Genomic DNA, 14,413 nt, shown 5'->3' on the forward strand with positions numbered 1-14,413 from the left:
ATTCACAGTAATTGCCTTTTTCTGCCACACTCTAGATTGCATTCATTAACCAGGTAAGTTGACTGAACACATTCTCATTTACAGAAACAACCTGGGGAGAAGTTACAGGGAGAGGAGGGGGATGAATGAGCCAATTAGAAGCTGGTGATGATTAGGTGGTCATGATGGTATGAAGGCCTGATTGGGAATTTAGCCAGGACACCAGGGTTAACACCCCTACTCTTACGATAAGTGTCATGGGATCTTTAGTGACCACAGAGAGTCGGGACACCTGTTTAACGTCCCATCCGAAAGACAGCACCGTACACAGGACAATGTCCCCAATCAATTTCCTTGGGCAGTGGGATATTTGTTTCTGACCAGAGGAAAGAGGGCTTCCTATTGGCCCTCCAACACCACTTCCAGCAGCATCTGTTCTCCCATCCAGGGACTGACCAGGACTGATCAGAGGAAAGAGGGCTTCCTATTGGCCCTCCAACACCACTTCCAGCAGCATCTGTTCTCCCATCCAGGGACTGACCAGGACTGATCAGAGGAAAGAGGGCTTCCTATTGGCCCTCCAACACCACTTCCAGCAGCATCTGTTCTCCCATCCAGGGACTGACCAGGACTGATCAGAGGAAAGAGGGCTTCCTATTGGCCCTCCAACACCACTTCCAGCAGCATCTGGTCTCCCATCCAGGGACCGACCAGGACTGATCAGAGGAAAGAGGGCTTCCTATTGGCCCTCCAACACCACTTCCAGCAGCATCTGTTCTCCCATCCAGGGACCGACCAGGACTGATCAGAGGAAAGAGGGCTTCCTATTGGCCCTCCAACACCACTTCCAGCAGCATCTGTTCTCCCATCCAGGGACCGACCAGGACTGATCAGAGGAAAGAGGGCTTCCTATTGGCCCTCCAACACCACTTCCAGCAGCATCTGTTCTCCCATCCAGGGACCGACCAGGACTGATCAGAGGAAAGAGGGCTTCCTATTGGCCCTCCAACACCACTTCCAGCAGCATCTGGTCTCCCATCCAGGGACCGACCAGGACTGATCAGAGCCAGCAGTGGGATACAGGGTGGTGCTGCTGGTTGAAATCTGAAGTCAACTTTAGTTTCTACCAAGCGTGGGGTGGCACTGACTGACTGACTGACTGACTGACTGACTGACTGACTGACTGACTGACTGACTGTGTGTGTGTGTGTGTGTGTGTGTGTGTGTGTGTGTGTGTGTGTGTGTGTGTGTGTGTGTGTGTGTGTGTGTGTGTGTGTGTGTGTGTGTGTGTGTGTGTGTGTGTGTGTGTGTGTGTGTGTGTGTGTGTAGGGCAGTGGTGGTCGGTGCCGTTTAAGATGAGCGAGCATGGCCTTATTTCTATTACAGCATATTGGATGACTGTCATTCATATTCCATTCACCCAGCTCAATGTAACAGCAATAGGTTTAGGCTACTACATAATATTCTAATATTCCCTATTCCCATCATGAGGTTGATACAACCCAGCCTATGAATGAAAGTTTACAATGTTTACAATGTGCACACAGGTCTAGAGACCAATTTTAGGTGACAGACAGTGACACATGGACAGACAGTGACACATTCAATATTGCTTTGCACACTCTTGCCTGCATCTAGCTGATGCAAACTCTTGCAAACAAGAGTTGGACAAAGTCAAGTATGTTTATTGCTGTTTCGTTCCGTTTGCTAAATGTTTTTCAACAGAATCGGTGGAATGAATACACACCCCTAATCACATGTCAACACAGTTCACTTTCATAGCAGCCACATTCTGTCACCTTTTCCCTTTGCTTGTGGACTTCAATGCACAACACATCAGCTGTTTGTGATCAGGTGAACAAAAACATATTAGCTAAAGCAACGTCACAGTCAACATAGTTAATAGAACTAAAGTGTTAGTAAACCCACTACAATCATGCAGTAACGTTACAGTGTACAGTCAGTAAGCAGTTACACTGGTGGGCCCCGGTGGCAATACATTTCTTTGAGTCAACTACTCACCACATGTTATGCACTGCAGTGCTAGCTAGCTGTAGCTTCTACTTTCAGTACTAGATTCATTCTCTGATCCTTTGATTGGATGGACAACATGTCAGTTCATGCTACAAGAGCTCTGATAGGTTGGAGGAAGTCCTCCGGAAGTTATCATAATTACTGTGTAAGTCTATGGAAGGGGGTGAGAACCATGAGCCTCCTAGGTTTTCTATGGAAGTCAATGTACTCAGAGGAGAACAGAAGCTAGCTGTCCTCTGGCTATACGATGGTGCTACCCAGAGTGCTGTTGTGGCTACTGTAGACCTTCATTGCAAATTGTGTGTTTTAATCTACTATTTGGTGATGTGAATATATTCTGTATAGTTTTGTCTAAAAAAGGATTGTCATTTTTGTCATGTTCTGACCATAGTTCTTTTGTGTTTTCTTTGTTTTAGTGTTGGTCAGGACGTGAGCTGAGTGGGCATTCAATGTTGTGTGTCTAGTTTTCCTGTTTCTGTGTTTGGCCTGATATGGTTCCCAATCAGAGGCAGGTGTTAGTTGTTTGTCTCTGATTGGGAGCCATATTTAGGTAGCCTGTTTTGTGTTGGGTTTTGTGGGTGGTTGTCTTCTGTCTTTGTGTCTATGCACCAGATAGGACTGTTTCGGTTTTTTCACATTTATTGTTTTGTATTTTGTAATGTTCACGTTTATCGTCTTTAATTAAACATGATGAACACTAACCACGCTGCGCTTTGGTCCTCTCCTTCGTCCACAGAAGAAAGCTGTTACAATTTTAAAATATTTTTTTATGAAATTCCCTGAGGATGGTCCTCCCCTTCCTCCTCCGAGGAGCCTCCACTGGGGTAGGTTTTTTTATTTGGCACGGGTCTCTAACTGGCATTACGGGAAGCGGTTGGTATAGTGATAGCTCATCCATGCCGGGGGCGTGTTGCCAGTGGCTCCAAAGCACCGTCTCAGTGAGAGGAGTGGTACCACCAGCTGGTGGCTAAGTGTCCCAAATTTCCATGGCAGTGGAAGAGAGAGAAGAGCCCACTCTGGCATGGCACACACACACACACACACACACACACACACACACACACACACACACACACACACACACACACACACACACACACACACACACACACACACACACACACACACACACACACACACACACACAGACACACACACACTCAGACAGATGCCGCTGGGCCACAGGCCTCTCTCTACGTCAGAGAGCATTGGTGGTGTGTAGAGTGCTGATCCTGCTTTATTAATAGAATGTTGAGTAATTTGTCATGATGCTCTCCCTGTTTACCGTGGAGAGTGGAAGGGGGGAGGGAGAGGAACATTCCCGTTGAGAGACTGTTAGAGGTCTTTTTAGATGTCGGAGATTATTGCTTTTGCCATTTGATGGTGTTCATCGCGTTCTATTGCATCTCGTGTGTGATAACTGTATCCTTTGAAAAGATTGTGTTTTGAAGTTGCTGTTCGTGCTGTGTAGTATCATCCATCCCTGTGTAGTATCATCCATCCCTGTGTAGTTTCACCCATCCCTGTGTAGTTTCACCCATCCCTGTGTAGTATCACCCATCCCTGTGTAGTATCACCCATCCCTGTGTAGTATCATCCATCCCTGTGTAGTTTCACCCATCCCTGTGTAGTTTCACCCATCCCTGTGTAGTATCACCGATCCCTGTGTAGTTTCACCCATCCCTGTGTAGTATCACCCATCCCTGTGTAGTATCACCCATCCCTGTGTAGTATCATCCATCCCTGTGTAGTTTCACCCATCCCTGTGTAGTTTCACCCATCCCTGTGTAGTATCATCCATCCCTGTGTAGTATCATCCATCCCTGTGTAGTTTCACCCATCCCTGTGTAGTTTCACCCATCCCTGTGTAGTATCACCCATCCCTGTGTAGTATCACCCATCCCTGTGTAGTATCATCCATCCCTGTGTAGTATCATCCATCCCTGTGTAGTTTCACCCATCCCTGTGTAGTTTCACCCATCCCTGTGTAGTATCACCCATCCCTGTGTAGTATCACCCATCCCTGTGTAGTATCATCCATCCCTGTGTAGTATCACACATCCCTGTGTAGTTTCACCCATCCCTGAGTAGTATCATCCATCCCTGTGTAGTATCATCCATCCCTGTGTAGTATCACCCATCCCTGAGTAGTATCACCCATCCCTGTGTAGTATCACCCATCCCTGAGTAGTATCACCCATCTCTGAGTAGTATCACCCATCCCTGAGTAGTTTCATCCATCCCTGTGTAGTATCACCGATCCCTGTGTAGTTTCATCCATCCCTGTGTAGTATCACCCATCCCTGTGTAGTTTCACCCATCCCTGTGCAGTATCACCCATCCCTGTGTAGTTTCACCCATCCCTGTGCAGTATCACACATCCCTGTGCAGTTTCATCATACACAAATGATTTATAACTGACAGACAGTTCTTCTGTTCTCATCTCAGAGCGTTGTCTCTCCTTGGACGCCTCAACCAACAGGGCTGTCAGAGAGAGAGGAGACTGTGATCTCTGTAGTTTCAAATAGAAATCATGTCCCGTTTGATATTGTGTGAGTGGGGCTGGGTGAGGCTGTGGGAGTTGGGGAGAGGATGGGTGAGTGGGGCTGGGTGAGGCTGTGGGAGTTGGGGAAGATGCTGTCTCTGAAGTAGGGCCTCTGTGTTCAGAGTGCTCAGTCCACACAGTGTCTCTGAAGTAGGGCCTCTGTGTTCAGAGTGCTCAGTCCACACAGTGTCTCTGAAGTAGGGCCTCTGTGTTCAGAGTGCTCAGTCCACACAGTGTCTCTGAAGTAGGGCCTCTGTGTTCAGATTGCTCAGTCCACACAGTGTCTCCGAAGTAGGGCCTCTGTGTTCAGAGTGCTCAGTCCACACAGTGTCTCTGAAGTAGGGCCTCTGTGTTCAGAGTGCTCAGTCCACACAGTGTCTCTGAAGTAGGGCCTCTGTGTTCAGAGTGCTCAGTCCACACAGTGTCTCTGAAGTAGGGCCTCTGTGTTCAGAGTGCTCAGTCCACACAGTGTCTCTGAAGTAGGGCCTCTGTGTTCAGAGTGCTCAGTCCACACAGTGTCTCTCAAGTAGGGCCTCTGTGTTCAGAGTGCTCAGTCCACACAGTGTCTCCGAAGTAGGGCCTCTGTGTTCAGAGTGCTCAGTCCACACAGTGTCTCTGAAGTAGGGCCTCTGTGTTCAGATTTCTCAGTCCACACAGTGTCTCCGAAGTAGGGCCTCTGTGTTCAGAGTGCTCAGTCCACACAGTGTCTCTGAAGTAGGGCCTCTGTGTTCAGAGTGCTCAGTCCACACAGTGTCTCTGAAGTAGGGCCTCTGTGTTCAGAGTGCTCAGTCCACACAGTGTCTCTGAAGTAGGGCCTCTGTGTTCAGAGTGCTCAGTCCACACAGTGTCTCTGAAGTAGGGCCTCTGTGTTCAGAGTGCTCAGTCCACACAGTGTCTCTGAAGTAGGGCCTCTGTGTTCAGAGTGCTCAGTCCACACAGTGTCTCTGAAGTTATTATTCTGACCTCAGTTCATGTACTTTTATGCAGCAACACAGAGCCTCAACAACCCAGGATTCTCCAGTGTGTTGCCTTCATCATAATAATGTTGGATATAAATCATTTATAAAATACTGATGAGATTGGACCTCAAGATAAACAAAACAAGAATAGACTGGTTCTTTACCCATCTTTTCCACTCCCTCTGTCTACTCACAGACGTGTACATTTAATCACATGTTTTTAACTGGATATTATTTATTAGTCTCAAACTGTTGCTCCAGTAGTTCTGTTATTAACGGTGAAATCAAAATCAAAATCCCATTCTGCTGCCTTAGGCTATGAGATGAACCCATGCTGCTGCCTTAGGCTATGAGATGGACCCATTCTGCTGCCTTAGGCTATGAGATGAACCCATGCTGCTGCCTTAGGCTATGAGATGGACCCATTCTGCTGCCTTAGGCTATGAGATGAACCCATGCTGCTGCCTTAGGCTATGAGATGGACCCATTCTGCTGCCTTAGGCTATGAGATGAACCCATGCTGCTGCCTTAGGCTATGAGATGGACCCATTCTGCTGCCTTAGGCTATGAGATGAAACTATTCTGCTGCCTTAGGCTATGAGATGAACCCATGCTGCTGCCTTAGGCTATGAGATGGACCCATTCTGCTGCCTTAGGCTATGAGATGAACCCATGCTGCTGCCTTAGGCTATGAGATGGACCCATTCTGCTGCCTTAGGCTATGAGATGAAACTATTCTGCTGCCTTAGGCTATGAGATGGACCCATTCTGCTGCCTTAGGCTATGAGATGAACCCATGCTGCTGCCTTAGGCTATGAGATGGACCCATTCTGCTGCCTTAGGCTATGAGATGGACCCATTCTGCTGCCTTAGGCTATGAGATGGACCCATTCTGCTGCCTTAGGCTATGAGATGAACCCATGCTGCTGCCTTAGGCTATGAGATGGACCCATTCTGCTGCCTTAGGCTATGAGATGAACCCATGCTGCTGCCTTAGGCTATGAGATGGACCCATTCTGCTGCCTTAGGCTATGAGATGAACCTATTCTGCTGCCTTAGGCTATGAGATGAACCCATGCTGCTGCCTTAGGCTATGAGATGGACCCATTCTGCTGCCTTAGGCTATGAGATGGACCCATTCTGCTGCCTTAGGCTATGAGATGGACCCATTCTGCTGCCTTAGGCTATGAGATGAACCCATGCTGCTGCCTTAGGCTATGAGATGAACCCATGCTGCTGCCTTAGGCTATGAGATGAACCCATGCTGCTGCCTTAGGCTATGAGATGAACCCATTCTGCTGCCTTAGGCTATGAGATGAACCCATGCTGCTGCCTTAGGCTATGAGATGGACCCATTCTGCTGCCTTAGGCTATGAGATGAAACTATTCTGCTGCCTTAGGCTATGAGATGAACCCATTCTGCTGCCTTAGGCTTTGAGATGGACCCGGAGAGCAGATAGAGATACTCTATAATGATGAAGCCTAGTTTCCCCACGCACACCCTCAAGTCAAGTTTCCGCATGCACACCCTCAAGCCTAGTTTCCCCAAGCACACCCTCAAGCCTAGTTTCACCAAGCACACCCTCAAGCCTAGTTTCCCCAAGCACAACTTCAAGCCTAGTTTCCCCAAGCACACCCTCAAGCCTAGTTTCCCCAAGCACACCCTCAAGCCTAGTTTCCCCAAGCACACCCTCAAGCCTAGTTACACCAAGCACACCCTCAAGCCTAGTTACACCAAGCACACCCTCAAGCCTAGTTACACCAAGCACACCCTCAAGCATAGTTTCACCACGCACACCCTCAAGCCTAGTTTCCCCATGCACACCCTCAAGCCTAGTTTCCCCACACACACCCTCAAGCCTAGTTTCCCCAAGCACACCCTCAAGCCTAGTTTCCCCACGCACACCCTCAAGCCTAGTTTCCCCAAGCACACCCTCAAGCCTAGTTTCACCAAGCACACCCTCAAGCCTAGTTTCCCCAAGCACACCCTCAAGCCTAGTTTCCCCAAGCACACCCTCAAGCCTAGTTTCACTACACACACCCTCAAGCCTAGTTTCACCACACACACCTTCAAGCATAGTTTCACCACGCACAGCCTCAAGCCTAGTTTCTCCATGCACACCCTCAAGCCTAGTTTCCCCACACACACCCTCAAGCCTAGTTTCCCCAAGCACACCCTCAAGCCTAGTTTCCCCACGCACACCCTCAAGCCTAGTTTCCCCACGCACACCCTTAAGCCTAGTTTCCCCACGCACACCCTCAACCCTAGTTTCCCCACGCACACCCTCAAGCCTAGTTTCCCCAAGCACACCCTCCACCCTAGTTTCCCCAAGCACACCCTCAAGCCTAGTTTCCCCACGCACACCCTCAAGCCTAGTTTCCCCACGCACACCCTCAAGCCTAGTTTCCCCACACACACCCTCAAACCTAGTTTCCCCAAGCACACCCTCAATCCTAGTTTCACCAAGCACACCCTCAAGCCTAGTTTCCCCACGCACACCCTCAGGCCTAGTTTCCCCACGCACACCCTCAAGCCTAGTTTCATCACGCACACCCTCAAGCCTAGTTTCCCCAAGCACACCCTCAAGCCTAGTTTCACCACACACACATTCAAGCCTAGTTTCCCCACGCACACCCTCAAGCCTAGTTTCCCCACGCACACCCTCAAGCCTAGTTTCACCACACACACCTTCAAGCCTAGTTTCCCCACGCACACCCTCAAGCCTAGTTTCCCCATGCACACCCTCAAGCCTAGTTTCCCCAAGCACACCCTAAATCCTAGTTTCACCACGCTCACCCTCAAGCCTAGTTTCCCCACGCACACCCTCAAGTCTAGTTTCCCCACGCACACCCTCAAGCCTAGTTTCACCACGCACACCCTCAAGCCTACTTTCCCCACGCACACCCTCAAGCCTAGTTTCACCACGCACACCTTCAAGCCTAGTTTCACCACGCACACCCTCAAGCCTAGTTTCCCCATGCACACCCTCAAGCCTAGTTTCCCCAAGCACACCCTCAATCCTAGTTTCCCCACGCACACCCTCAAGCCTAGTTTCCCCACGCACACCCTCAAGCCTAGTTTCCCCACGCACACCCTCAAACCTAGTTTCCACAAGCACACCCTCAATCCTAGTTTCACCAAGCACACCCTCAAGCCTAGTTTCCCCATGCACACCCTCAAGCCTAGTTTCCCCAAGCACACCCTCAATCCTAGTTTCCCATCGCACACCCTCAAGCCTAGTTTCCCCACGCACACCCTCAAGCCTAGTTTCCCCACGCACACCCTCAAGCCTAGTTTCCCCACACACACCCTCAAGCCTAGTTTCCACAAGCACACCCTCAATCCTAGTTTCACCAAGCACACCCTCAAGCCTAGTTTCCCCACGCACACCCTCAGGCCTAGTTTCCCCACGCACACTCTCAAGCCTAGTTTCATAACGCACACCCTCAAGCCTAGTTTCCCCAAGCACACCCTCAAGTCTAGTTTCACCACACACACATTCAATCCTAGTTTCCCCACGCACACCCTCAGGCCTAGTTTCACCACGCACACCCTCAAGCCTAGTTTCCCCACGCACACCCTCAAGCCTAGTTTCACCACGCTCACCCTCAAGCCTAGTTTCCCCACGCACACCCTCAGGCCTAGTTTCCCCACGCACACCCTCAAGCCTAGTTTCACCACGCACACCCTCAAGCCTAGTTTCACCACGCTCACCCTCAAGCCTAGTTTCCCCACGCACACCCTCAGGCCTAGTTTCCCCACGCACACCCTCAAGCCTAGTTTCACCACGCACACCCTCAAGCCTAGTTTCCCCAAGCACACCCTCAAGCCTAGTTTCACCACACACACCTTCAAGCCTAGTTTCCCCACGCACACCCTCAAGCCTAGTTTCCCCATGCACACCCTCAAGCCTAGTTTCCCCAAGCACACCCTCAATCCTAGTTTCCCCACGCACACCCTCAAGCCTAGTTTCCCCACGCACACCTTCAAGCCTAGTTTCACCACGCTCACCCTCAAGCCTAGTTTCCCCACGCACACCCTCAAGCCTAGTTTCCCCACGCACACCCTCAAGCCTAGTTTCACCACGCACACCCTCAAGCCTAGTTTCCCCACGCACACCCTCAAGCCTAGTTTCACCACGCACACCTTCAAGCCTAGTTTCACCACGCACACCCTCAAGCCTAGTTTCCCCAAGCACACCCTCACTCCTAGTTTCTCCATGCACACCCTCAAGCCTAGTTTCCCCACGCACACCCTCAAGCCTAGTTTCCCCACGCACACCCTCAAGCCTAGTTTCATCACGCACACCCTCAAGCCTAGTTTCCCCAAGCACACCCTCAAGCCTAGTTTCACCACACACACATTCAAGCCTAGTTTCCCCACGCACACCCTCAGGCCTAGTTTCCCCACGCACACCCTCAAGCCTAGTTTCCCCACGCACACCCTCAAGCCTAGTTTCACCACGCTCACCCTCAAGCCTAGTTTCCCCACGCACACCCTCAGGCCTAGTTTCCCCACGCACACCCTCAAGCCTAGTTTCACCACGCACACCCTCAAGCCTAGTTTCCCCAAGCACACCCTCAAGCCTAGTTTCACCACACACACCTTCAAGCCTAGTTTCCCCACGCACACCCTCAAGCCTAGTTTCCCCATGCACACCCTCAAGCCTAGTTTCCCCAAGCACACCCTCAATCCTAGTTTCCCCACGCACACCCTCAAGCCTAGTTTCCCCACGCACACCTTCAAGCCTAGTTTCACCACGCTCACCCTCAAGCCTAGTTTCCCCACGCACACCCTCAAGCCTAGTTTCCCCACGCACACCCTCAAGCCTAGTTTCACCACGCACATCCTCAAACCTAGTTTCCCCACGCACACCCTCAAGCCTAGTTTCACCACGCACACCTTCAAGCCTAGTTTCACCACGCACACCCTCAAGCCTAGTTTCCCCATGCACACCCTCAAGCCTAGTTTCCCCAAGCACACCCTCAATCCTAGTTTCCCCACGCACACCCTCAAGCCTAGTTTCCCCACGCACACCTTCAAGCCTAGTTTCCCCACGCACACCTTCAAGCCTAGTTTCACCACGCTCACCCTCAAGCCTAGTTTCCCCACGCACACCCTCAAGCCTAGTTTCCCCACGCACACCCTCAAGCCTAGTTTCCCCACGCACACCCTCAATCCAAGTTTCCCCATCCACACCCTCAACCCTAGTTTCACCAAAAACTATATCAGTGAGATGTAATATACTTAAACCTATATAGACCCCCATTTTGATTCAGGAGACACATGAAACAGAAATGATGAAGTCGGTGTAAAGGGGAACTGAAGAAGTGCTTTATAGAAGAAAGGCGCTTCAGACAAGATCAATCACCAAAGGACATCTAACTTCCAGTTTTTCTCAATCTCTCTACAGTCTCATGTTCTCAATCTCTCTACCGTCTCATGTTCTCAATCTCTCTACAGTCTCATGTTCTCAATCTCTCTACAGTCTCATGTTCTCAATCTCTCTACAGTCTCATTTTCTCAATCTCTCTACCGTCTCATCTACAGACAGTAGGATATAGGCCAGCTGTAATACACCAATACGCTTGACATTTGGGAAGTTCAGGGGTTACTATCTCACATGGTGTGTGTGTGTGCGTGTGCGTGTGCGTGTGCGTGTGCGTGTGCGTGTGCGTGTGCGTGTGCGTGTGTGTGTGTGTGTGTGTGTGTGTGTGTGTGCGCGCGCATTTATGAGACAGTGTGGAAATGTAAAGAGCAGGAAATGTCTGTTTGCCTTCACAGATTTCAATAACACTGCTGCACACCTGAATGAGAAAATACTACCCTAATAACCTTCTACCCTAATACCCTGCTACCCTGCTACACTAATACCCTAATAACCTTCTACCCTAATACCCTGCTACCCTGATACACGAATACCATAATACCCTGCTACCCTGATACCCTGTTGTTCTGCTATCCTGCTACCATAATATCCTGATACCCTGCCACCCTGCTACCATAATACCCTTGTACCCTGCTACCCTGCTACCATAATACCCGTCTACCCTGCTGCCCTTATACCCCGTCTACCCTGCTACCCTTATTCTGCTATCCTGCTACCATAATACCCTGCTACCCTAATACCCTGCCACCCTGCTACCCTAATAGCCTGCCCCCCTGCTACCCTAACACCCTGCTACCCTAATACCCTGCTACCCTGCTACCCTAGGACCTTGCTACCCTAATACCCTGCCACCCTGCTACCCTAATAGCCTGCCCCCCTGCTACCCTAATACCCTGCTACCCTGCTACCCTGCTACCCTAATACCCTGCTACCCTAGTACCTTGCTACCCTAATGCCCTGCTACCATGCTACCCTAATACACTCCTACCCTGCATGCTGTGTCAAGGGCTCCCTTAGATAAAACATCTCTCTCTCTCTCTCTCTCTCTCTCTCTCTCTCTCTCTCTCTCTCTCTCTCTCTCTCTCTCTCTCTCTCTCTCTCTCTCTCTCTCTCTCTCTCTCTCTCGGTCTCTCTCTCGGTCTCTCTCTCGTCTGTCTCTCTTCTGTCTGTCTCTCTTCTGTCTGTCTCTCTTCTGTCTGTCTCTCTTCTGTCTGTCTCTCTTCTGTCTGTCTCTCTTCTGTCTCTCTCTCTCTCTGTCTCTCTTCTGTCTCTCTCTCTCTCGCTCTTGTCTCTCTCTCTTTCCCTTTCTCTGGCTCTCACACACACACACTCTCCATCTCTCTCTGCCTTCATCTCTTTATTGCAGGTGGCAGGTAACCTAGCGGTTAAGAGCGTTGGGCCAGTAACTGAAAGGTCGCTGGTTCAAATTCCTTAGCTGACTAGGTGAAAAATCTGTCAATGTGCCCTTGAGCAAGGCATTTAACCCTAACTGTTCCTGTAAGTCGCTCTGGTTAAGCTGCTAAATGACTAAAACTAAGTGATTTGTTACAATGGAGAGGCAACACTTGAGGAAGTCATCACTAATGACAAACTAAATCAATAAGTCAAGTCCAACGAGTGGAAAAGAGAGGGAGCCCTTGTAAATCTCCCATGCAGAGACAGAAGCTGGGAAAACAAGTGCTCTGCTGCTCATTGATTACTTCTCCAAATTAAAATGTTCATAATTTATGCGGATGACGTGTCGAGGCGGGATATTTAGTGCTATTGAGTAAACAGACAGTGGGAAGGTTAATTCATCTGGAGAGAAGAGGAGGACAGGGGAGGGGGGTAGAGAGAAAAAAGGAGAGAGACAGTATTCCTAATGCTCTCTGAGCTGTCAGGATAGAGAGGGGGGGGAAAAGAGGAAAAAGACCCTAGAAAGGCAGGAGCCTGGGAAGAAACGAAGAAAGAAACCAGGCTCTGAGGGGTGGCCAGTCCTCTTCTGGCTGTTCTTCAAACGTTCATAGATGACCAGCAGGGTCAAATAATAATCACAGTGGTTGTAGAGGGTTCAACAGGTCAGTACCTCAGGAATAAATGTCAGTTGGCTTTTCATAGCCGAGCATTCAGAGGTCGAGACAGCATGTGCAATAGAGAGGGAGAGAGAGGGAGAGAGAGAGTCGTAAACAGCAGGTCCGGGACAAGGTAGCACGTCCGGTGAACAGGTCAGGGTTTCATAGCCGCAGGCATAACAGTTGAAACTGATGCAGCAACGCAACCAGGTGGACTGCAGACAGCCAGGAGTCATCAGGCCAGGTAGTCCTGAGGCATGGTCCTCAGGCTCAGGTCCTCCGGGAGGGGAGGGAGAGAGTGAAAGAGAGAGAATTAGAGCATACTTTAATTCACACAGGACACCAGATAAGAATTACACCAGATATAACAGACTGACCCTAGCCCCCCGGCACATGGACTATTGCAGCATAGATACTGGAGGCTGAGACAAGGGGGGTCGGGGGACACTGTGGTTGAGTTACTGATGTGATCTTCCTGTCCGGTTTTGCGCACCCTGTGGCTCATGTGGAGGAGGAGATCTTCGAGTGCTGTACTCAGCCTTGTCTCAGGGTAGTAAATTGGTGGATATCCCTCTAGTGGTGTGGGGGCTGTGCTAGCACTGGAGTAATATGATAACATTTTGGGGTTCTAGTCAAGATTCTAGCAGCCGTGTTTAGACCCAACTGAAGTTTATTTAGTGCTTTATCCAGGTAGCCGGAAAGTAGAGCATTGCAGTAGTCTAATCTAGAAGTGACACAAGCATGGATTAGCGTTTCTGCATATTTTTGGGACAAAATGTTTCGGATTTTTGCAATGTAATGAAGATGGAAAAAAGCTGCCCTTCAAAAGACTAGTCCTTCTGAGTGACACTTAGAAAGAATACGAATACTTCTTCATTTTTCAAAAAAAACATTGAACAATTTCTAAAGACTGTTGACATCTAGTGGAAGCCATAGGAACTGCAATCTGGGTCCTAATAATTAGGCTTTCCGATAGAAAAGCATTGGAAAGTCCAATGACCTCAAAAATAATAATTCCTGGATGGATTGTCCTCTGGGTTTCGCCTGCCAAATCAGTTCTGTTATACTCACAGACATTATTTTAACAGTTTTAGAAACTGTAGAGTGTTTTCTATCCAATACTACCATGCATATGCATATCCTAGCGTCTTGGCCTGAGTAACAGGCAGTTTACTTTGGGAACCTGTCATCCAAACTTCCGAATACTGCCCCCTAGCCTTAAAAAGTTATGTCTAAAACATAGGCTCCCAGGGTAGGCAATTTTGGGGCTTGTTTCATCGAAATTTTCAGCTGTGTGTCATCTGCATAGCAGTGAAAGTTGACGTGTTTCCGAATGACATCTCCAAGAGGTAGAATATATAGTGAAAACAATTGTGGTCCTAAAATGGAACTTTGAGGAACACCGAAACATACAATTGATTTGTCAGAGCACAAACCATCCACAGGGACAAACTG

This window comes from Salvelinus fontinalis, chromosome 11 (assembly GCF_029448725.1).
Source record: "Salvelinus fontinalis isolate EN_2023a chromosome 11, ASM2944872v1, whole genome shotgun sequence".
NCBI classification, from domain to species: Eukaryota; Metazoa; Chordata; class Actinopteri; order Salmoniformes; family Salmonidae; genus Salvelinus; species Salvelinus fontinalis.